Consider the following 23,188-nt stretch of genomic DNA (forward strand, 5'->3'; position numbering starts at 1 on the left):
CCCATCTTGTAAACCTTGCTGATGAGACGTGTCTGGTTTGGGCAGAATTCAATAAGGCAGATACCGCATGCGGTGTATGGATTGTGAGGTTGTGGCCTAGCACGACATCTTCGCTTTTTGTCACTAGCAATGCTATCGCCGCAACGCTACGCAAGCATGTGGGGAGGGATCGCGCTACCGTGTCTAGCTGAGCGCTGTAGTATGCAATTGGCCTGCTGGCATCACCGTGTTTTTGTGTTAGTACACCTGCTGCGCACCCAGCACTTTCTGTTCCGTATAGTTCAAAGGGTTTCCCATAGTCTGGCATACCTAGTGCTGGTGCCTGCGTTAGGCACTGTTTGAGTCTCTCAAATGCTGTTTCGGATTCGTCTGTATGCGAAATCCGATCAGGTTTGTTTGAGGAGACCATTTCCTGCAAAGGTAGCGCCAATATGGAAAACCCTGGGATCCAATTACGGCAATACCCACACATTCCTAAAAACGTCCTGATCTGTTGCTGGGTTTGTGGCAGTGTCATGTCTCTAATGGCTTGGATTCTATCAGCGGTCAGGTGTCTCAGTCCTTGTGTTAGACAGTGTCCCAAGTATTTTACCTTAGCTTGGCATAATTGCAACTTGTCTTTGGAGACCTTGTGACCTGTGTCTGAAAGATGAAACAGGAGCTGTTTCGTATCCTTCAGGGATGCCTCCAATGAATCAGAACACAGTAGTAGATCATCCACGTACTGTATCAACACTGATCCACTTTCCGGTTGGAAAGACTGTAAACAATCATGCAAAGCCTGAGAAAATATACTTGGACTATCTATGAAACCTTGGGGTAACCGAGTCCACGTGTATTGGACTCCTCTGTATGTGAATGCAAACAAATATTGGCTGTCAGGGTGCAGAGGTACCGAAAAGAAAGCGGAGCAGAGGTCAATAACAGTGAAAAATTTGGCAGTGGGAGGAATTTGCATTAGGATGACAGCTGGATTAGGCACTACGGGGAACTGACTCTCAACTATTTTGTTAATCCCCCTTAGATCCTGCACTAGCCTGTAACCCCTCCCCCCACTCTTTTTAACAGGGAAGATGGGACTATTTGCTGTGCTGGACGTTCTTACTAGAATGCCCTGTTGTAGCAAGCGCTCTATTACGGGAAAAACTCCTAACTCCACCTCTGGCTTCAGAGGATACTGTGGGATTTTTGGAGCTATCCTACCATCTTTTACTTGCACAACTACTGGAGCTACATTTGCCATTAATCCAGTGTCCTGTCCATCTTTTGTCCAAAGCGACTCTGGTATCTGAGATGTCATCTCTTCTACTTGGGATGGATTCCTATTTGTCATAATGGAATGTGACATTAATTTTGATGGGGAGTCTAACATGTCTCGTACTTCCTGAGCGTGATTCTCAGGGATGTCCAAGAATACACCTTCAGGAGTACAATAAATGACGCAACCCATTTTACATAGTAAGTCTCTACCCAGGAGATTAGTTGGTGCAGATGCAGCCAGCAAAAAGGAATGCTTGGTATGCAAAGGCCCTATTGTAATCTCGGCTGGTTTGCTAACAGGGTAGTGCTGGACTACTCCTGTTACTCCCATGGCTGGAATTGTCCTACCAGTGGTTCTCATGCCCACTGTCGAATTTATCACTGACTTGGCCGCCCCTGTGTCTACAAGAAAGTTTAAAGTTTTACCAGCTACATTGATTGCAATCTCTGGTTCGCTTCCAAGACTGGCAATCAACTTAAGTGGCTGCAGATTACAGGTATGGCCACACCCCTATTGGGTATGCTGACCTCCCTGAATCCCATTGGCAGCAACTACTTGTGGGGGAGTTAGCTGGGAACTACCAGAGGCATGCCAATCTCTGTTCGGGGGATATCTTTTTGTTTCCCCTGTATGTGGCTCAAAACTCCGCCTCTGTGGACCCTGCTCCCAATGTCGTGTGTTGTGTTGTTGTCTAGGGGGTTGAAAAGATCTTTGTACATTCTTTGTTCTACATTCTCGTGCAAAGTGTCCCGGTCTGTTACAAGAAAAACATGTTATTACACTTGCCTTACCCACAGGATTCGGTGGTACATACGCAGGCTGCCTTGTGGTCAGCGCCTGTATACTTACGGACATCAACTTATCACTTTGCGACTCCCTGTGCCTAGTGATATTTCTGTCGTGATCAATAGCAGCCTCTCTCAAGGTGGACACTGACAGACCTCGCCAACATGGCTGCGTGGTCTGTACCCTAGCTTTTAATGTTTCTTTCAAACCATCCATCAGTACAGATACTGCTACTTCTCGATGGTTTGGGTTGGTCTTAATGTCTTCTATACCAGTGTACTTTGCCATTTCTAATAGTGCCCGGTGAAAATATTCTGTTGCCGTTTCGGACTCCTTTTGCTTAATGGAAAATATTTTATTCCATTTAACAACGGCTGGGAAATACTCTTTTAGCTGTAAATTTATCCTTTTTACATTATCCTTGTTGTACACGTCTGTAAGCGGTACATCTTTATCCAATGCACAATCAGCTAAAAATTGAGTTGCATCAACATTGGAAGGTAAACAAGCTCTTAGCAGTATCTGCCAATCCTTGTTGTTGGGTTCTACAGTGTTACCTAAATCCCTGATGTATTTTTGGCTAGCAACTAAATCCTTCCTGGGGTCAGGAAATTCGGACACTATTGTTCTTAATTCCATTCTGGAAAATGGAGTGTACATGGCAATGTTCCTTATGGGAGTGGCTCCAGACACATCTGTTTTTCCATTGGGAACTGCTATTACCCTTACAGGAGCAATTCTAACAGCCTCTTCCTGTGTAGATTCTACTGCTTGTTGTGGTACAATTGTTTCAGTGTAGTGCATGGTGCCGTACTTACCCGTTGACACGACCTCACCTATCCCTCCGCTAGGGGCTTTCACTAATCTCGTGGGTGTCGCTGTGCCTACTGTGGTCTCTGCTATGGTGGCCGCAAGAGAGAGAGCTGAAATTGTTGCTGAATCGTTTTCTTGATCACACTCCTGAGGAAGGTTCACAACAGGGTACAACTTGCACGGGTTAATACTTGCATGAGTTATTTGGTTAACATCATTAACATTTACAGTGTTACTAAGAGTTTGTGTTTTACAACCCAGTGCGTTTCTCTCCGCAATCAACTTCTCTCCTGCAATGTATGGTGGGGGAGGAGCTGTGGCAATCAACTTCCTGACTGCCCCAGATCCTGCCGCCAGAGCCAAACCTCTCTGTATCTCACCTTCCTGGTGCCATAACTGTAAATAATCATGATGCTGAATTCGTCTCTTTGCTGATTTTACGAGACATATCCTCCTCCTTAAATTTTGTAACACTTCTGGACTGAAGCTACCTATTCTTGGGAATTTGTCCCTGTCTTGTACTGTCATTCTCTCCCATTCATCACATAAAACCTCTGTGTGACTACCGTATTTTTCACACATTACATATCGTGCCGACCCAACTGGTCGGTTCACAGAATCAACTTGAACCAGGGTTGATCGCCCCCTACCTGAGCAACTGGCCCCCATAGTCTGCAGGTGTTGCTTAGTCCTCCTTGGATCTCTGTATCAAGGTTTTCAGCAAGCCTTTACAGACAACCAAATTACTCCACAGTAGGCCGGCGGTGGCGGTTTACCGAGTACCCCACTCACTCGCCCACCTCGACCAATACGACCTGATCACACCGACGTGGTGCTGGCGTACTCGATACAGGGCCCCTATGGAACCTTCAGTTTACTGGAACATATGAGGGTTACCCGCAGGACACTTACTCTTTCCAGTAAAGGTGGGGTTGTTAGATAGTTCCTGAGTGACCAGCGAACTTCCCTTCCAAAAATAAAAAATTACACAAATCACGTCAGAATGTACAAATAGCGTTTGTGACCACTTTACTCTAATGGTATTAGGTCAGATTACTAACTACTGCACACAATTACGTGCGGTCCAATCGTTCAGTACACGAGCACTACTTGTCATGTACTGAAAGACCAATGGAATCGATGTTTCCGGCCGCGATTCCTTCAGCAAGAGCTTATGGCCTATATGGGTTCTGCACCAACACCCCAGGCGTTGTGCCACTGGACTTTTATAGCGGACCTTTTACCTTACGACCTCCTGGTCTTGTTCCTTATGACCTCCTGGTCTTGTTCCTTATGGTCCGCTATACTCTAATGCTCAAATATTATTTAACCAGGGATGCCTCCCTAGCCACCGTATATGTCACTTACACGTATGTCCCTTGACGAGTACCCGGCTTTCCTTTTGGTTCCACCTTAAAGTTATATAAACTTTTGTATACAAAACACACTCACTCAACACATGTACACTTTTGTTTCTATATCTATTTCTGCGCAGAAATTGTCTTTAGGCCAAAAGTGTTACCAATTAGGAGCAGGATCTGTTAAACTAAATTTCAGATTTTTTTTGTCAAAAATAGATTTGCGTTATTTACCGCGTCGCGTTATCTACCGCTGTGCGTTAATTATCGCCTTTGCGTTACCTCACTTTATCACAGCTTGAGCTACGTGGGCGTAACCGGACGCTGCGTTGCGTAATGAACGCTGCGTGCGTCTGCCTTTGGATTGCGTACGCTAGTCTTTGTTAGCGACACGTGTACGCAATATAAAGATCCACCGTAACACAATATATTTTTATCAATGTAAATGATCCCTGATCATCTACCGCAATCCACACTGACTGCCTTGTATCTCAGACAAACCGTGTGTTTGTTCTATACTTTAACTATTACCTCTACTATGAAATAACAGCAAATCTCTTTTTAGCACTTTCTATCAACTATAAAATTGGCAAACAGGAATAGTGATATACGAAAATGAAACAGAAATGCAGATATATGCGTGCGTACGCAAGACAAAAGAAAAATAAACAGTTTTAAAAGACACAAGCGTTTTGTTCTTACTTCCGGTTACCGGGTTCCTTCAGCACTCTTTATCTAAGCGAAGCAGACGCTTATCCCGTCAGCACTATGAGACAATCTCCCACCCTTTGCTGGGGGATAATGTCTGCTGATCTACCTAGTGCAGATGTGAGAAGTATAGGACGAGGCCCCCAATTGACAATGCTAAATTCCTTGTCGTATAAACAACCCTTTATGAAGCTAAGAACACTGTACGCTGTTTACTTAAGAAGTACCGTAATGGTACGCTATTGGCGTAGCGATCGCTCAGCCGTAGGCGAGACGCTCAAGCGTCACGTTCGCTCACGGCCCAGTGATCACAGGACACGTTATTGGCTATGTCTAGGGGAATGATTCGCTATGGCGTAGCATACGCTCGAGACCACGAGGAGGTCACCAGCGATGCAGACGCTCACAACACTATACCTTTATGTTAAAACCTTATACCATTGAAATACATTGAATACCTTAATGTGAGTACAGGGTGTAAATGCAACCTTGTGTAACCTGACTAACTACAAAGCTGCTTGAGCGTCACCGACGCTCAAGTGAACACTTAACACTATAGAAAATGCACAGATACTGGTTTAGGTTCCAAAGCCTATTAACTGTATTATATCTAATATACTTGTAAAAGGGGATAACAGTACAAATGATACACTACAATATAACAGAGACTTCCTAACCACAGAACTAAACAATAAATACAAAAAGACAATACTACACTGACCTAAATGCAATACAGTACAATACTATAATACTATGAGAGATATAAGAGAAAAGAGGAGAGAGAGAGAGAGAGAGAGAGAGAGAGAGATGGAGAGAAATTGGCTCACAGAAAGACAATGATTACGGAGAGAAACTTACGCACAAAGGGTATGATCGCCTGCGCCTCGATATCCAGCTCCCGGCTATCAGCAGATAACCGTTGATGAGAGAGTGAGAGCTGGATGTGGTCGGCCTGCCTATTTATGCCCTACACACAATGCAATCTCCTGGTCCTACAATCCCATTGTCCATTGGCCGAAGGAATTCGGCCCTGCATCATAACAAAAGGTCATAGGGTGATTCATACAGGTGGGCTGTGACGATTTCCAACAGCTCAGGTGGGTGGGAAACTGGGTTTCCCGCCGCATACCTGAGTATGTGTAAATAATAGAAATGGACATAAACTTCTTATGTCCATAACTATTCGCACGAGCGATTAATACGCTCCAAACCAACACCGGAATATTGCTAATTAAATACTCTTCCGATGGGTACCAAACACTGCTATATGATTCCTGTTAGACCCTTCGTACGATATAAAGAGGGATTCCTCAGCTCTGGGACATTGTATTTTAACCAAACTTTCAGAATCTATCAAAGGGACCATGATCTATAAACTACATTAATTGTGAAAATATGTAACGAATGAGTCGCACGCTACGACCACATAAACTCTACCGTAAATACGCATACCGCGCCTGCGTGTGCACGCTATTGCGGGTATGCGCTTCCACGGGAGAGCGTACGCACGCGCAGCGCGGACCAGTGTGCGGTGCAAATATGGCAACGTGCATTGAGACATTTTTCTGACTTTGACACTTCCATAACAATGTTTCTGCTTTAGCCGCACCAGCTCGGTCCTGAACTTCTTCCGCCTGTATGGCAAGATTAAGAGTCAGGTTTTTTTCAGGTAGCTAGCTCCAGCCAGGTGGTTTACAGCCCTGTGCTTGAGCGCCCTGGGTAACCGGACATCCAGCTACCAGACCAGCTTACAGCCCTACCATGTGACTGACAGGTCTTCCTCTGGGGGTTCCCAGGAATGGAGACCTACGTCTCCGCAGCGGATTGGGGCCACATTGGACACTTGGGTCAGAGAGGGAGTCTCTCAGGGCTTCACTTTAAATTTTAGGGCAAAGTCCCCCTCAGTGGTTTTCAGCTTATGTTTTCCGTGGGATCGCGGACAGGCTGAAGTTTATCAGGAGTCAGTGGACTCCCTCTCGTATTCCAGAGTCATTGTCCCGACTCCACATTCTTTTACAGGGTTTTTTTGCAGCATCCCTGTGTCAGGTTCTACAGTGCACGGCACCTATCGTCTTATTCTCCATTTCCAGTTGTTGACTGGGTCTTCAGTTCCCCCAGTTCTGTGGGGAGTTGCTGTGCCCCTTACTGCAGGTCTGGGCACCAGGAGGTTATATGGCATCCCAAAGCATTTAGGATGCAGTTTTGGCTGTTTGCTTGTCTTTATGTTCTCCATTTGGCTTACAGGTACATTACTACCTTGTAAGACATGGCTGTTCAGGCCAACGACATCCGTGTTTGGTTGTGGCTGCACATCTGCATCACAGGGATGTCACCACATTTGGTCGACCTCCTTCTCTGCGCTCAGTTTCCAGAGTGTTTGATAGCATACATTCAGGAGATGGTGGAGCCTCTTCAGCCTAGGGACTAGAAGCTCGAGGAGCAGACTTGTCTTCACACCTTCACAAGATAGGCTACGTTACAGAGTTTAACTGTCCAGTAGATCTTTCTCCCGTACGACTGGTTGCGAGCCCTGCTGTCCAGACTTCGGGCTATCCTCAGTCCTTAGAGAGTGTTCATCCATGACCTACATGTGGACCCTGAGCTCCGTAGTAGCCATGTTTCACAGGAGGGAATCTGTTCAGTTCCTCCCTTGTCCTCTAAGCTTGGACCAGGTTTTATTGGCATATACAATTCAGGATCCTGGTCACCTCACAAGGGATTCTCCACTCTTTTACAGGATAGTGTCTCAAGTACGGCCTGGACTACCGTCCCTGCCCTTCGGTATTCAAGACTGGGACTTGATCACCTCTGATGCCAGTCCTCAGCGCTGGGGCAGAAGTTTCCTATGGTCACAGGTACCACGGACGCAGGACGCCTCTGGTTCGCCAGCTCCCCTTCCAAGGCTGGGGCTCTAGACTCTTTGAGCGCTTGGCTTAGTCTCTTTTCTAGGGGATCCGCACACGGAAAGGTTTCAACTGCTTGTCGGCTGTCTGGACCTTTCTAGAATGGACGTGATGCGGTCTCGCAGATGCTGGGTGCCGAGTTCCAGTTCCCATGCTGAGATCCTGCACCTATTCTTGTAATTGCATCGATGACTTACATGAGTTTCTCCCCGTTCGTCTCTCACACAGGGGGGTCATTCAGACCTGTTCGCATGATGCCTTTTTTCGCAGCCGTGCGATTGGGTCTGAACAGCGCATCGGCTGCCGGTGACGGGGATCGCCGAGCAGCGACAGAACTTACAAAGAAAGCGATCCCACCGGCGATCGCAAGAAGATTGACAGGATGAAGGTGGGCGGCAACTCACTGTTTTCAGGGAGTGTCCGTAAAAAGGCAGGCGTGCCCAGCCATTCGGGAGGAGTGTTCCTGACGTCAGCATCAGCCCGGATCGTCGCAGCGGGTGAGTAAGTCCTGGGCTTTACAGAAACTGCACAAACTTTTGTTTGTGCGGCTCACTGCACAGCCGATTGCACCCCTGCACAGCGATTACCCCCTCCTCTGTAGGCGATGATTACATGGTCGCAGCAGTGCAAAAAACGCCTGCGTGCGACCAGGTCTGAGTGACCCCCATAGTAGCCATCCCTCTGTAGGCATCCATAGGTTCAAGCAGATAGAGGACGTTTCGATTTGTCTCTGGATCTGCCTCATCGGCTGGGCTGTCTGGATCTCCGGAGCCTTTCTGTTGGCCTTCTTTTCTATTGCTGCGCCACTGAGCCTTTTTCTGAGACCGACACTTCGTTCTCAGGGCCTTGGTCGGCATCCTGGTCAAAACTGTCTCTCTTTTATGGGATGGCTCTGGTGACCACCGTCCTACAGTCAAGGGATTTTCCAAAGAGCCTGGGAGACTGCTTCGGCCTGACGTTGTCAGGCCTTTGGTGATCCTTTATTATTTAAGAATTTCCCAAAGGTTTTGCTCCCTGTTCATTCAGGTTTTCAGGCCTGCTGGTTTTTCCCGAGCCAGTTGTGGACATGGGTCTACAAAGATCATCTTCTTGAAGAAGGGTCTAGGCTTTGTCAGTCCGTTTTTCAATGTCAGCAGGATCAATTCTCAGTCATCTGATCCTTTATCAGGCATGTCTTCCTGTTTGGCTTTTGTTGATACACCCAGTTTCTCTGGGGGACGTGTCCCAGGTTCCTAGGGTCCTCCACTCGGCTCCTTTTGACCCATTGGACACAGGGCAGCTGCGCTGGCTCCCCTGGTGGACCTTTTTCCTCTTGCTACTGTTCCCTACGGACAGGGCGGGTCCTTGCACTGGCTTGGACTTATTGCTTTTGGTTGATTCCAGGTTCCGGGTTCACCTGGGCAATAGTCCTTCGGGCCTTTCCGTTTGTGACTCCGGTGGTTTCTTTATCATCCACTAGGGGTCACTGGAGTACTCTTGGGATATGGACGGGCGTAGCCGAACAAAGGCACTGAATATTCAAATTTAGGACTCTCCCCCCCCTCCATATCCCCGAGTACCTCAGTGTACGACCTCAGTGTTTTTTCGGTGCTCACAGCACGAACATCAAGGCTTGTGGGAAGAGCCCACATTTGAGATTTTATTTTTCTTTTTATTTTACACTTCCCTTCCCCAGTTTCTTGAAAAACAGGGGTCCGGGATGGTGCCGCTGCAAGGCAGCGTATGGCGTGTCGGTCCTCACAAAGAGCACCCTCACAGCCACAGGCGCTGCAAGGCAGCGCATGGCGTGTCGGTCCTCACAAAGAGCACCCTCACAGCCACAGGCAGCTGTCTCCTGCAGGCTGCACGGAGCTTACAGAAGAAGCTCCGTCACAGCCAGGATAGCACAGCCAAGATGATGATCTGAAAGCTGGACAGAGCTTAGAAGTCCGTCACAGCCAGCATCAGAAGCCCGTCTCAAGCTGGACGGAGCTTGCAGCACAAGGTATGGTGGGGTCAGGGCGGTCAGCTCACGCTGCCGCCCTGCAGTGTGGGGAAAGTGTTTCTTTTTTCTGTTGCCCACAGCTGATTACAGCCGCCGCTCATGCCCCGCTGAATTATGTCCCTGCACCCGTTCCAAGCAGCAGAGCGGCCGCACGTCAATCACAGACGCCGGCCGCTCTCCCAGCGAGGACACAGCTCCGAGCGGCCGCACGTCAATCACAGACGGCGGCCGCTCTCCCATCGCTAAGCTGGACACTGCAGTATAGCTAGGGGGTGGTAACTGAGATTACACAGCTCCGAGCGGCCGCACGTCAATCAGACGCCGGCCGCTCTCCCAACGCTGGTACCCGGCCACCGCTGTACAAAGCGCCGCCCGAGCCAGCTACTCTGCAGAGAGCCAGCGACGCCGCTCATATCCGGCGCCCCACGATCTTCCGGCCGGCTCCCGCTGTCCGCTATACAGCCAGCCGCGGACAGACAGGCTGCTGCCGCTGGCCTCCTACATCCGTCCCCCGCTGCTATCCGGCTCCCCGGCACCCCTCTGCTAGCTATTGCGGTGTAAGAGGGGACAGCACTACGGCTGAACAGGGGGAAATCGCGGGACACAAGGGGCTGATACGCTCTCCCTGCACCCGCTCCAATCCGCTGCAGGTAACATAGGATAGAAGTTACCTCACAAGCAGCGCAGCTGCAGGGGGGGTGAGGGGGGAGTAAATGCCCATAGCAGCAGAGGCAGCATGGGTTAACAAAAAGGCTGTTCAGTTTATTAAGCAGTGAATGGGTTAAGGCTGCAATATAATATATACACTGCAGGCTGGATTTAGAGTAACTGGAAGTTAACTAAGTGTATGGGTTTACTGTATAATAGACCTGTAATAACATATACGCTATTAAGCATATATTACCTGTATAAAAGGCTATTAAGCCTATATTAACACTGCCTGTACTGTGATTTTCAGTGAAAGCATAAGGGCCATTTTTAATCATTGCTGTTTTTCCAGCTTATAATTCCTGAACATTCCGGCCATACACCTTTACTCCACAAGGAGGCGCAGGGGTGTTAGTGGGAATTTTTAGTTCAGGATGATTCTAGAACATTCCTGCCCTACATCTTTAAGCCACCAGAAGGCGCAGGGGTGTTAGTAGGAATTTGGTTCGGGTTTCATGCCCATGTGAACTGCTTTTCACATAAAGAACACTTTAGTTTCCTAATAAATATGCTGTTCAGCAATAACATATATATATTGATATATATGCCATATAATAACTTTATTAAGTCGTGCAAGTGTCTGTTTGTTGCCTATTATGATGTCTGTCTACATAGCGAATAAGGCTCTAGTGCAGACTAAAATTGTTAACATTGGCAATTCAAATTAAAACAGCGGTAATCGGAGTCTCGGAATGACTCCGCCAGCGTTAACAAAAGACAGTCTTTCCAAAGGGCCAATTTTCCTTTGGGTACCAGAGTGTTTATTTCACTGGTCTTATAATTTAATGCACGATTCTATGTCAAATCTCACACCGATAACTACAAGTGAGAAGGGTACATATGTGTTTCTGTCAAACATTATAAAAACCACAGATACATGTGGGTCACTAGAATCTATGTATGAAACCATGCCGATCACTGTTAAAATAAGCTGCAGAGCATATCTGTAAAGCTTCTGCTAACGCCGGTTATTTTCATGGTCGCTAGTTAAGCGCGACAATGCCAGAGCTTGTTTGCTCATACATTTGATCTACTTGTAACGGCATTTTATCCCTTTAGGCTATTCAGCCATTAGCGCATACTTGTAACGGCGTTTTATCCCTTTATAAGAAACAGTCACGCTGACGTTGACGACATGACGTTACAGTCAGCAAGCCAGTGGTTTGATGACCTCTTTTACAATTGGGGAAGCGTGTCTTTACATGTTACATTTGCGAGGTTTCAGGACTTCAACTCATACATGTCTCAGCTATTTACAGCTTAAAGTACAAAACTGTCTCTGTCGAACGGTTGGCAGGTTGTCATTTAGTCTTTGCTGGTTTATAAACCAGGCAGTAGTACGCCAACAGAGTCAAAGTTACTTATTCCCTTCTGTTTGAGCAAAACCAAACAGCTCTGTCGCAATATCAGTCAGCAAGTCATTTACTACAGTTAGAAAATGGATTTTCTGCGGTTAGTATTTGCTTATTGGAGCCACAAAATTTGCATAATTGCATTTGATCTTCACAATGCGTATTTACCCAGTCCGGTTTGTTCATCACAGGTTCTAGCGTTTGCAAATCGCCACAACCATTAACCATTTCATGTCTACCGTTGCTTATCGCTTTGGGTATTTACCAAAGTGATGTTGGGATGATAGCTCATCTCACATAAGAACTCTGTCTCAACAAAGTTCCTCTAACTTGCGCTACTAAGGTATACTGCGGTAGCAGATCAAGTTCGAAAACAATCGCATCTAATTCCGTCTAAACGATGTCAATTCCTAGGTAAGATTATAAATACGGTAAATCAAAGACTTTTACCTACTACACCAGCAAGAACAAATGTACATCTAGTAATTAGTGCAAAACACGCACACTAGCGGTACATTGGTGTATTCACCTATTAAGAATAAAGATGTGTTTTCAATTTAGTTCGCCACCCTTCACTCGCGTTTCCCACAGAGGAACAAGGGTGCATATACTCTGGACTACAGTCGCAGAGGGTCAGGATTTGTAGTTAAAATCAGCGACAAAGGTTCTAAAACACGACAGATTGCGGTCGATAAATGTCCTAGAACTCTGTGCATTTTACAATGCAATACATGATTCGCTTTCAGTCTGACCAGGGATATACTCTGGTTTCTCTTCAGAACGAATAAATCTTTCGCCTTTTACTAAAGATTTCCGTGGAGGGGAACAACCGTGAGTTTCATGTAAATTTTTGATGCCTGCCTCACGCTGGCCTTAAGCAGTCAAACAAGGCAACGGCAGTTGCATACACAACAACCAGTGAGAACCAAGAAGCCGCATGGCAATGCGGCATGAGAACCAAGAAGCCGCATGGCAATGCGGCATGTGACTCAAATCCTCAATGGCTCAGAACACCATTATGTGAAAATGTCAAGAGATCATTCCGTGAGTGGACATCTGTTAGACAGAGGATCTCACCCGTCAGGATTTGGATCCTGAAAACTGGACATTAAATCCACAGGTGTGTCATATGTGAGTCCACAGAAGGGGGTTACCCTCAAGTATACAGGATGGCATCTCGCCACAATTAGAAAAGATCAGTATGGGTACAAAACAGATCACAAGGGCAGTGGCGGTGGAGTCTCTCACATTCGTGTGGTCATTCAGCATCGGGTATCTGGCTCTACCATTTTCCACTGCTCTCTCCGTTGCCAAAACGGATCATAAGACAGTTCGTCACAACATACTGGTGGTATCTCATGGGTTTCGGAGAAGTTTGCTTCTCGAATTTTAAAGGAATACTGGCACACGATCTTGGCCCGCTCATAATAAGTCCAACCTGTTACATCAGGGAACGTTCGTTTACCCATAGTTACCTAGGTACCTATTATCTATGTACCGCAGCTGCGGCTGACGGGGTGAGGGTTCAGACCGCCCTCTTAAGAAATAGAGCATTACAGTATCGGTTATACTAACCATGTTACGAGCTAGTAAGCCGCTTAAGGCAGCTCATTATTACGAAATAGAGCATTACAGTATCGGTTATACCAACCATGTTACGAGCTAGTAAGCCGCTTAAGGCAGCTCATTATTACAAAATTTCGTGTGCTTACATAGGTTGTAAACCTTGGAAGTTTCCAACATCATCCTTCAAGTTACCCGTATTCTGTTAAACGGGGTGGCATGGAAAACTGCGTTAATCTGCACTAAGAGTGCAGGTATCTGTGTGGTAAACTTATTTTCAAAGACGTTTGCCTCTATTTGCGTCTGTACACATCTTTCTACAAGGTGTCATCAAAGTTCAGAGACTATTTATCCCACCTACAGCGCCAGGCGACTTGAGGTTGGGTTCAGTTTTCTTACAGTTTTCATATTTTGAACCCTTTCAACAAATGGGAATTAAGTTTCTCACTTTGGAAAACAATTTTCTTATAGCCTTGGCTTCGGCAAGGGTTTTGTTTTCATATTTGGGTGCCTTGTATTCCAAGGCACCGTATTTGAGTTTTCTCATGACAAAGCAGATCTTCGGACGAATCACGCTTTCGTATTCTTCACATCAATATACCAATAGGGGTTCCTGTGTGGACAGCACATTTTAGAATTCTGAATGTGGTACACGCATTACGCGTTTATATATGTCCCGGACGTCAACAGTACGTGATATGAATACGTTGTTTGTTCTCTATGATACTGCCAACTGGGGTTAGCCAGTTTCTTAGCAGACATTATCCAGTTGGGTAATAATAATGACTACAAGTCAGGTTTACCTTAAGGCTAAGTTACAATCGCCTACGTCAGTAATAGCTCATCCCACAGGTTCTGTGGGAATGTCAGACCCAGTGGGTCGTGGAGTGTCTAAAACGCGGCTATATAGCCTTCATGTGCACCATGTTTGTGCACGTTTACACGTTATAAATGGTGGCGCCATCAGCATCTAGCTTTGGGCTGCCTACTGTTACAAGTATCAAACAGCTCTCCCGCCCACGAGGGAAGCTTTGGTACGTCCCAAGAGTACTCCAGTGACCCCTAGTGGATGATAAAGAAAATAGGATTTTGGTACTTACCAGGTAAATCCTTTTCTTTGAATCCATAGGGGGCACTGGACGCCCACCCAGAGCAGTTTTACCTGGGTTGTTTTAAGCTCAAGGGAGCTTAGGGTAACAAGTTTTACTTGATTGATATTAAGCTCAGAGGAGCTTATGGTAACACATTTTCACCGATTGGTTCAAATTATAAAGTTCTATCGGTTATGGTGTCAACTGTTTAGTTGACAGTAAGGTTATGGGTCAACATTGTGTTGTCCGTTATGTTATAGGTATTCTCCATTGTCAACCTCTCTATATCGTTCCTGTTCGCTCAGTAAAAAACACTGAGGTCGTACACTGAGGTACTCGGGGATATGGAGGGGGGGGAGAGTCCTAAATTTGAATATTCAGTGCCTTTGTTCGGCTACGCCCGTCCATATCCCAAGAGTACTCCAGTGCCCCCTATGGATTCAAAGAAAAGGATTTACCTGGTAAGTACCAAAATCCTATTATCCTAGTTAGTTGTTCTGTGGATTTTCTGCAGGCCTATGGATGAGCCTCTGGATGATCACTGTTCAGATTCCCTTCTTTTATTGACGCTTTTGTCAAGCAGCATACATGTATGCTGCTTGACAAAAGCGTCAATAAAAGACGCTGAAACGTTGCTTATGAGCCAGCCTCAAGTGAAGTTTCTTTGACCGGAGTGCTGCCGATTGGGTCGGTGTGTGTGTGTGTGTGTGTGTGTGTGTGTGTGTGTGTATATATGCGTATATACACTGCTCAAAAAAATAAAGGGAACACTAAAATAACACATACTAGATCTGAATTAATGAAATATTCTTATTAAATACTTTGTTCTTTACATAGTTGAATATGCTGACAACAAAATCACACAAAAATTATCAATGGAAATCAAATTTATTAACCCATGGAGGTCTGGATTTGGAGTCACACTCAAAATTAAAGTGGAAAAACACTACAGGCTGATCCAACTTTGCTGTAACGTCCTTAAAACAAGTCAAAATGAGGCTCAGTAGTGTGTGTGGCCTCCACGTGCCTGTATGACCTCCCTACAACGCCTGGGCATGCCCTTGATGAGGTGACGGATGGTCTCCTGAGGGATCTCCTCCCAGACCTGGACTAAAGCATCCGTAAACTCCTGGACAGTCTGTGGTGCAACGTGGCGTTGGTGGATGGAGCGAAACATGATGTCCCAGATGTGCTCAATTGGATTCAGGTCTGGGGAACGGGCAGGCCAGTCCATAGCATCAATGCCTTCGTCTTGCAGGAACTGCTGGCACACTCCAGCCACATGAGGTCTAGCATTGTCTTGCATTAGGAGGAACCCAGGGCCAACCGCACCAGCATATGGTCTCACAAGGGGTCTGAGTATCTCATCTCGGTACCTAATGGCAGTCAGGCTACCTCTGGCGAGCACATGGGGGGCTGTGCGGCCCCCCAAAGAAATGCCACCCCACACCATTACTGAACCACTGCCAAACCGGTCATGCTGGAGGATGTTGCAGGCAGCAGAACATTCTCCTTGGCGTCTCCAGACTCTGTCACGTCTGTCACATGTGCTCAGTGAGAACCTGCTTTCATCTGTGAAGAGCACAGGGCGCCAGTGGCGAATTTGCCAATCTTGGTGTTCTCTGGCAAATGCCAAACGTCCTGCACGGTGTTGGGCTGTAAGCACAACCCCCACCTGTGGACGTCGGGTCCTCATACCACCCTCATGGAGTCTGTTTCTGGTCGTTTGAGTAGACACATGCACATTTGTGTGGCTTGCTGGAGGTCATTTTGCAGGGCTGTGGCAGTGCTCCTCCTGTTCCTCCTTGCACAAAGGCAGAGGTAGCGGTCCTGCTGCTGGGTTGTTGGCCTCCTCCACGTCTCCTGATGTACTGGCCAGTCTCCTGGTAGCGCCTCCATGCTCTGGACACTACGCTGACAGACACAGCAAACCTTCTTGCCACAGCTCGCATTGATGTGCCATCCTGGATGAGCTGCACTGCCTGAGCCACTTGTGTGGGTTGTAGACTCCGTCTCATGCTACCACTAGAGTGAAAGCACTGCCAGCTTTCAAAAGTGACCAAAACATCAGCCAGAAAGCATAGGAGCTGAGAAGTGGTCTGTGGTCACCAGCTGCAGAACAGCTCCTTTATTGGGGGTGTCTTGCTAATTGCCTATAATTTCCACCAGTTGTCTATTTCATTTGCACAACAGCATGTGAAATTGATTGTCAATCAGTGTTGCTTCCTAAGTGGACAGTTTGATTTCACAGAAGTGTGATTGACATTGTGTTAAGTGCTCCCTTTATTTTTTGAGCAGTGTGTATATATATATATATATATATATATATATATATATATATATATATATATATATATATATATATATATATATATATATATATAGAGAGAGAGAGAGGAAATAAATAAATATATATATATATATATATATATATATATATATATATATATATATATATATATATATACAGGTTGAGTATCCCTTATCCAAAATGCTTGGGACCAGAGGTATTTTGGATATCGGATTTTTCTGTATTTTGGAATAATTGCATACCATAAAGAGATATCATGGTGATGGGACCTAAGTCTAAGCACAGAATGCACTTATGTTTCATATACACCTTACATACACAGCCTGAAGGTCATTTCAGACAATATTTTTTATAACTTTGTGCATTAAACAAAGTGTGTCTACATTCACACAATTCATTTGTTTCATATACACCTTATACACACAGCCTGAAGGTCATTTAATACAATATTATTAATACATTTGTGTATTAAACAAAGTTTGTGTACATTGAGCCATCAAAAAACAAAGGTTTTAATATCTCACTCTCACTCAAAAAAGTCCGTATTTCGGAATATTCCGTATTTCGGAATATTTGGATATGGGATACTCAATCTGTGTGTGTATGTATATATATATATATATATATATATATATCCAAAATTTTTTCTATAAAACTGGTTTCTGGTTGGACACCCATCACCTGATTTTTTTCTCATTTTCAAGTTTACCTGTTGGGATATCTTGAGCCGTATGAGTGGGCTCTACGGCAGTTATCTCTTTCCCCAATTTTAACAATTTTAATTATGTTTATGGTCTAATTTTGCTTTTTTTGATGTTTTGTGTATTTATATACACTTTTTTTGTAGGTGTCGGTCAGAAGATTCAGTGTCGTCCCATAGTATGCTCAGGCTCTTTGCTTTGAGATATGTGATTGTATTTTGTCTGTAAAAGATCTAGGTGTTTTGGGGCTATACTTCAGAGTCTAGTCCCCTTAGCCACCATATGTTGTTAGGTTATTGAGAATGACCCAATCAGGTACTCCTTCTTTTGATGAAGGCCTCCTCTTAGCAGCTGAAAATCAAGTAGTTTCATTAACAGATGATGACGCAGAAAAAGTGTATTTTGATCACCTTGAATTTAAATCATTACCTGCTGAGAAGTCCATTGATTTATTCCATAGAATTACTCGTTTGAAACGTCGGGAGGTTGAGCTTACGCTCCATGGCCAGTTCCTTTCAGAATATCACCGCTCCAAAAAAATACCACGAGGATTTCGGGTGAGCAATACTCCCACCATTGGTAGAACCAACGCTGCTTTTTGCACCAAATGGTGTGGAGTATTAAATAAGTGCTCACTCGATCTCATCTTATTAGTTATTGAAGAGGTTGGTTTGGAGTTGGTGAAAATTCGTGAAGAAATTGTCAAATTTGAAAAAACCCATCACCAGACTTTGAAATCGGATAAAACCGATACCTGGTGTGAAAAGATTCAAACACAGGTTGATACGTTTAAAGACGAATTGGTAACATTTAAAAGGAAAAAGCTACAGGCGGTGAATCATGACTATGCTACCCATCAGGTATACAGATGGTTAACGGGTGGAACAGGTAATTCTAGACGGTTTAGACAAAATAGACCTTTCCGTAATAGATACCAACCGGGTGCAGACTCATCGACATCCCACTCAGCTTCAGATTCAGATTCCCTGGGATCTAGACCTCCAAGTGGTTTTTTAGGCAGAGGCAGACCGGTGGCGGCAGCAAAAAACCGAGTAGAAATAGAAGACCCCACCCAAGAAGAGGCGGTTTTAAAGAGAAGCGGGAGAAGGAAGAAAGTTTAACCAATATTTTTAATCTCTCTGATTATAATCTCACTACTAATGAGACCTCCCTCTTGGCTCTCGGTTTATCTTTTGTGCCAACAGCCAGACATGATGACTTTAACCTGGCAGTCGACCAATATAAATTTGGCCGGAAGCTAAGGTTGAGAGAGTTTTTCAGTGACAAAACAGGGAATCTTGAGATAGGGACAACTAGATCTGCTGTTCTGAAGAAACCTAGTAGCTTTGATCCACCGACCTGTAGCGCTAGCATACGGACGTTCCTGAGAATGACTGAGAACGATTTCAATAACATGCCTGATAGAACATTTGGGAATCTGACGCCTGAGCAACGCAAGGCTCTGAATGATCTACGTAACAATGATAGTATCGTCATCAGGCCCGCCGATAAAGGTGGGGCCGTAGTCATTCAGAATTTTCAGAGCTATGATGCTGAGGTCAGGCGCCAGTTATCCGATGTGAATACTTATACTAAATGTGATACCAATCCGATGCCATTTATTAAAAAGAAGGTTGACTCTCTGGTTGATAGATCGGTCAGCCAGGGGTGGCTGACTGAACAGATATCCCTTTTTTTGAAGGTTGAACAGCCCATCTGTCCTATACTATACACTCTACCCAAGATTCATAAGTCCTTGATCAGCCCCCCGGGAAGGCCGATTATATCAGCCAGAGGGTCTCTCTTACAACCATTAGCGATGTTTGTAGACTCTTTTTTACAGGAACTGACCCCATTTATCCCTAGCTACTTAAAAGACACTGGGGATTTCCTTATTAAAATCATGGAACTTGGTGACCTAGACGAAGGAACTCTGTTGGCGACACTTGATGTGTCATCATTATATACTATAATTCCCCATGATCTGGGTCTTGAAGCAGTAAGGGAGCTACTTATTACAGTAGGGACTTTGTCAATCCCCATTGAGGGGTTATTGGAATTCTTGGAATTGATTTTGCTGAATAATCATTTCATGTACCAAAATGATTATTTCATACAGTGCTCAGGAACTGCTATGGGTTCCAATGTGGCCCCTATCTATGCAGGCATTTTTATGCATCAATATGAGATGATTAATATCTTACCTACATATGGCAGTAAAATCATTTATTATAAGCGTTTTATAGACGATATATTTATGCTATGGGACGGCACTGAGTTTGAATTTAACTGTATGTTGGAACACTTAAACAGTTTAGAATCCACAGTACGCTTCACTGGTCAGATTAGTGGGGATTCTATCAATTTTTTGGACCTCACAATCTTTCGTAAGGGGAATAAATTAGGAACCACCCTATTCAGAAAGGAGACGGATCGGAATACGATCTTACACGCAACAAGTAACCACCCACCGGCATTAAAATCAAGCTTACCCATCTCCCAGTTCATGCGGGTATTGAGGAACAATACTGATCCAGTAAAAGCTGAAACACAGATTCTGGAGATGAAGAGCCGCTTTTTGGAAAGGGGGTACAAAAAGAGTACTATTGATACCTGCTTGATGAGGGCACGAACAAAATGCATAAGGTCTGCACCACCGAAGGAGGCACGTATGATATACGTTACACAATTTGATGGTAAATCCACCAACATTGGATCATCATTAAGACGACATTGGCCAATATTGAAGTCTGACCCTAAATTAAAGGGACTGTTTGAACAACCGCCCATGATGGCATACAGACGTGGCCGTAGTCTGAAACAGCTCCTCATGCACCCAGCGAAGCGACTCACCAAGGAAGAAAGTGGTTGGCTGCAACCACAAAAGAAGGGTTGTGTAAAATGTCTTGGATGCGTGACATGTCGTTCCATGTTGGCTGGAGATAAATTTCCGCATCCCCGAAGTGGGAAAATGATTAATATTAGATTTCGGCTGCATTGCCGACTCGATCATGTAATTTACATGCTCCTCTGCCCTTGTGGCCTCCCCTATGTGGGAATGACCACATGCACCTTTAGGGAGAGGATGGCGAACCATCGGAGTTCAATTCACAAGGCATTGTTGACAGGACAGACTGACAAACCGGTGGCCCAACATTTCCTAACATTAGGACATCAAGTGGCGTCCTTGAAGTGCCGGATCATTGACTGGGTTCCGGTTCCTAAGAGGGGTGGGGATCGATCACTCCTATTAAAGAAGTTGGAAGCGAGGTGGATCCACAGACTGGGTTCAGTGTCCCCCTATGGACTTAATGAATCTAACCCTCTTAATTTTTTTCTACGTTGACTATGGTGGATATAGATTGTGCAATAGCACTTTTGATACATATCTTCCCGTATAGATGTTTGTTTTAAAAAAATATCTTTGATTAGGGGTAGTGATATGCTCTGACCGACACCTATAGGTATATGTATATACATATGTAGGAATTTTTATTGTCTGGATATGTGGTGATTATGATATTTTATAGCTAAGGCTGTTTCTTTTGTTTTTTTTGATTTAATATTGGTCGACTGGGGTTACCCACTAATTGGATCATAAGATTTTCTTCATCTTTGTATGAAGAGGTATCCTATTTATTTATTTATATATCAAGTTTTGCATAGAGATAATACAGCAATAGTGGGTACCCATTGTATGGTCTGATCAATACTAAATTCTTTTGTGTATTTTTTGTATATTCCCTTATGGTTTGTATATTGTGTGTTTATTATCTTTAACTTTGGGGTTTTTAACTGCAGCTGATTGGCTCTTTACACCGGGGAATGAGGTACACACTAAACTGGCTAGGTCCCATGTTATTTAATATAGATTCCGTATTGGAGTGAATTAATTCAGAATTTACTTGGATTTGACAGACTGGATGTCTTTATTCTGTCTAAGAGAGTTCCGATATGCGTTCCAGCTTTACTTCCGTCTTTGTGACACGTGCGTTTCACAGACAGGAAGTGCGGCTTGTTGCCTAGTTACGCACGTCACTGCGGTCCGTCTGTACTCAGCAGCTGTGGACGGGGAATGTCCGCTATTAGTGTTTACAACGGACGGGCTTTGCCCACTTGTGTCACATGGAGCCTGGCCGCTAAGTATAAGTGTGTCCTGCATTACCCCTTCTTGGTTGGGAAATTTTGGTATTTATTTTGTACTGATTGCTTTAGATGTTAGTTTGTATAATTATGTCGCATTTGATATGAGGTCATATTAGGGGCGTGTTTAGCGCCAAATTCTAATTGATCACTGGTGTATATAGAGCCTGTCAGGCATAACCCAGCTTACTGCTGGATATCCGGGTAGACCCTGTGTTTGGTCTTATGTTCTGATGGAATTATTACATACTGCCTCCTGAGGAAGGCCCTCTGTGGGCCGAAAGCGCTTGAGGACATATCAAGGAATACCATTCGAGTGTATTGTGTAACGTATAAATAAATTCACCTTTTTGCATCTTTATGAATTCTGGAGAGTGCCTCTACTGTCTGTTCTATATATATATATATATATATATAGATGTGTGTGTGTGTGTGTGTGTGTATATATATATATCTCATATATATATATATATATCTCATATATATATCTCATATATATATATATATATATATATATATATAAAAGAGAGATATAGATAGATATATATATATATATATATATATAGATGGATATATATATATATATATATATATATATATATTATATGTATGTGTGTGAAAAACAGAGAAATGCAGCACCACTTGTGATGATATAACACTATAATTTTTAGATGACAATGACACTCCCAACTTTCTGTAAATATACAGTGTTGGTAGGATACTGTGAACGTATATAGAGATTGGGAATAAGGGTTCAAGGGACCAATGGTGTCATACTTTGACAGGGGATGTCTCAAAAAACTATATAAATAGATGAGGAGTACTAAATAATTAAAAATAAAAATACATATTTATTAGTGTTACAGAGTTTAAGATAAATGTAAAAAATAATTTTTTTAGCAATTAAAAACACATATTAAGTAAAAAATTCAAGATAAAAAGAGCATACCGGTAACTTATCTAAGATATTGTGAGGTCAGTAGGAGGAATCCCAACGCGTTTCGTCCTTAAGACTTTTTGTGTCCAGTTATTTTCAATTGGGTAGCGTGAGAATCTGGAGCGTACGTAGCCGCAGCAATAGGAAAAAGAGTGCATTAATCCTGCGCAAAAATCTTATGGCCAATTGTGTATTACCCTATGCTGCATTCAGATCGCAAATGCCGGATCCTACCCGGTAAGAGAAACGTCTACTTACCGGGTGGGATCCGGCATTTGCGCTCCGTTGCTGGCTTTCCGACCCGGCAATATACCGGGTCGGTTGCCATAGCAGCGGAGGGCGCAGCAGCAGCAGGGGCGGGGGTGGAGGCGGCGCCGGGAGATGAGCTCATCTCCTGCGCCGCCTCTGCTGTGAATGGGAGCCGTATCGCATTGGAACGGCTCCCATTCACACTGCGCCTGACCCGGTAATCAACCCGGTAATAACCCTTCTTTTTTACCGGGTTGAATTACCGGGTCAGGCGACCCGCTAATTTACCAAAGGACCTTTCACATCGCACACGGACCCGT

At 44.6% G+C, this 23,188-nt stretch overlaps 1 protein-coding gene and 1 non-coding gene across 14 annotated transcripts in view; both read left to right on the plus strand.

Annotated features, from left to right (window-relative positions):
• The window catches only part of KTN1 (kinectin 1), a 277,158-nt gene that overhangs the window by 227,637 nt on the left and 26,333 nt on the right, over positions 1 to 23,188 (plus strand). The window lies entirely within an intron of this gene.
• On the plus strand, positions 12,633 to 12,746 carry LOC134981567 (U5 spliceosomal RNA). The gene has a single exon (XR_010190695.1). It is a non-coding gene; the product is annotated as a U5 spliceosomal RNA (small nuclear RNA).

Source organism: Pseudophryne corroboree, chromosome 12, assembly GCF_028390025.1.
Source record: "Pseudophryne corroboree isolate aPseCor3 chromosome 12, aPseCor3.hap2, whole genome shotgun sequence".
In the NCBI taxonomy this organism is placed as follows: Eukaryota; Metazoa; Chordata; class Amphibia; order Anura; family Myobatrachidae; genus Pseudophryne; species Pseudophryne corroboree.